At 39.8% G+C, this 2,654-nt stretch overlaps 1 pseudogene; it reads left to right on the top strand.

The window, feature by feature from the left end:
• The first annotated feature begins 2,391 nt into the window (after window positions 1-2,391).
• The window catches only part of LOC107551356 (trypsin-2-like), an 8,354-nt pseudogene continuing 8,091 nt past the window's right edge, over window positions 2,392-2,654 (top strand).

The following is a 2,654-nucleotide window of genomic DNA, read 5'->3' as shown; positions in this document are numbered from 1 at the left end:
TGTATAGTCAACTTTAATTTTTCTCTCATTTCTAGCTTTTAATTGACTTAGAAATCAGATAACTGCTGGACAATAACCAATAATGATTTGCTTATACTACAAACACCTTTTTTATCACATAAGACAGAATAGTTTCAATACTGTAATAAATGCTATGTCAGTTAGCACTGCATTGTTCATATACTTTATTTATTAACTGGAGATGACTTGACAAACACAAATAAACCATATATTGTCGCAATCGTATGTTTAAAGTTTTCATGTTTCCAAACGTTTGTTTTTCTGAAAACAACTGTTTTCATACAGCGATAGCTGGACGCTTTTGTCCATATTAGGAATTTCCTCGTATGACTTTCTGTGCGAGAGCGCCTCCGGCTTCGAGTATGAATGAAACATACTCTGCATGAGTGTTTAGCGCTCCGCGATGTTCATCTCGCCTTATTCTGGGTCCGAATAAAACATCAGATCATGCACAGATCCTGTCTCTTTGAATCTAAATCTATATTTATTCACACCGGCTCTTGAAAACCTCTATGCGAACACACTTGCCCGAAAAAGTGCGGGTGACGATTTTACGTGATATTAAAAGTGGGGGGGACACGTCCCCCGCGTAATCTACACCCCTGGGCGGAACTTTTCACATCCATATACAATTGCAAGTAGTTCCTTCTCAATTTGAGCATACCGACGTTGGCAATCTGTGAGTGCTCTTGATCCATATGCTATTGGTCTGTCATCTTGTAGCAAAACTGCACCCATGCCTTCAGAGCTGGCATCTTCTGACATTGTTAATGATTTGTTGACATCGTAGAATTTCAAGGTTGGAGCATTCGTCGCTCCAACCTTACATCTGACAAGTTGGGAATGAACTTGGCTATATACTGCAACATACCTAGAAATCTTTGCAGCCCTTGCTTGTCTTCTGGTGGAGGTAACTGAACTACAGCACTCACTTTCTCTTCATCTGGTTTCAGTCCTTCTGCTGTAAGTACATGACCAATATACTTGATTTGTGATGCTCTAAGTTGACATTTCTTTTTGTTCAGCTTGAGGTTGTATTCTCTTGCCCTTTGGAGCAATTTTCTCAGTCTGGCATCATGCTCTTGTACTGTTTCACCCCAAACCAGCAAATCATCCACTATGTTTATCACCCCATCCAGATCTTCAATCATCTGTGCTACAGCTCTTTGGAATACTTCTGATGCTGGCGATATTCCAAAAGGTAAACGCAGGAATCTGTATCTTCCTATAGGTGTATTGAATGTACACAATTTGGAGCTTTCATTGTCCAATTTGATCTGCCAGATCCCTTGGTTAGCATTTCCCAAGTACAGAGAAAACTTTGGCATTTGTCATATTTGACAACCTATTCTACCGTGAGTAGAGGATAATGTTCACGTTTAATTGCCTTATTCAAATTTTTGTCAGGCTTGACAATCGTTACCATGCTGCTCACCCAATCAGTTGGCTCTGTTTGTCTTTCTATTACATTCATGTCTTCCATCTAGTGTAATTCTTCAATTATTCTTTCTTTCAGTGCAACAGGAACTTTTCGTGGAGCATGTACAACAGGCTTTACTGATGGATCAAGTTGAATATGATGATATCCTGGCATGCATCCTAGACCACTGAACAGATCTTCAAACTCTTTCAGAATGTCATCATTAGCAGACACTTCATGTACCCTTTTTTTCATGCCTAATGTTTGACATGTGGATCTTCCTAATATTGCAGGAGCATCTCTTTCCACAATCTGGAACTGAATCTTGTGTTTTTGACCTTTTGTACTCACAGGTTAGCTGTTTCTGTCCCAATGGCGACATCTGGTGTCCAGAGTATGTAAGTAACTTGCAGGTGGATTTTAGCAGCTTCTCCATTATGTCCAGCGAGTTGAAAGTCTTTAATGAGAGAACATTACATTCTGCACCAGTGTCCAACTTGAATTTCACTTGTTTGCCTCGTATCTTGAACACTTCAGACCACTCTTATTTTTCTATCTGGATCTCAGTAGTGACAAAGTCACTAAAAAAAAAATTTTTTTAGCTTGTTTCTCTGAACTTCTAGTGTGCACAGGAACATATTTTTGTCACCTTCCTCTGTCTGTTCAAGCGTGTGCATCTTTCTAGGGTGTTTCCACTCGTTTTTGCACACTTTTGCGAAGCTGTTCTTTTTATTACACTGTCTGCACATTTGGCCATAGGCAGGGCATTTTCTCTGTTCATGTTTGTAACCACATCTGCTGCACTTTCAGTCTTTACTCGAATCGCTCCTCATCGGCATACTCTTGTTTTTTTTTTTTTTTGGTTAATTTTTACAGTTTTGATCTTGTGCATGTCTACTTCTTCATTTAGTGCTTTTACTTGGCTAGACGTGATTTCGTTAGCCCGACAAATGTCCACAGCTTTTGCTAGTGTGAGATCTGCTTCTCTTAGCAATCTGGCTCTTACTGTGTCATCTCTTATGCCGCAAACAATTCTGTCTCTGATTAGTGAATCATGCAATTCTCCAAACTCAGTCTTCTGCCTTATTCTTTAGGTCCGTGACGTAGGCATCAATATTCTCCGACGGTCCTTGAGCCCTCGTGAAGAACATGTGACGTATGTAAGGTAGGTTTTTTTTCCTCAGTTCACAATAGTCTCTGAATATGGAAAGCC

Source organism: Sinocyclocheilus grahami, unplaced genomic scaffold (assembly GCF_001515645.1).
Source record: "Sinocyclocheilus grahami isolate Dianchi unplaced genomic scaffold, SAMN03320097.WGS_v1.1 scaffold422.1, whole genome shotgun sequence".
Classification (NCBI taxonomy): Eukaryota; Metazoa; Chordata; class Actinopteri; order Cypriniformes; family Cyprinidae; genus Sinocyclocheilus; species Sinocyclocheilus grahami.
This window is presented reverse-complemented; position numbering and strand designations above follow the sequence as displayed.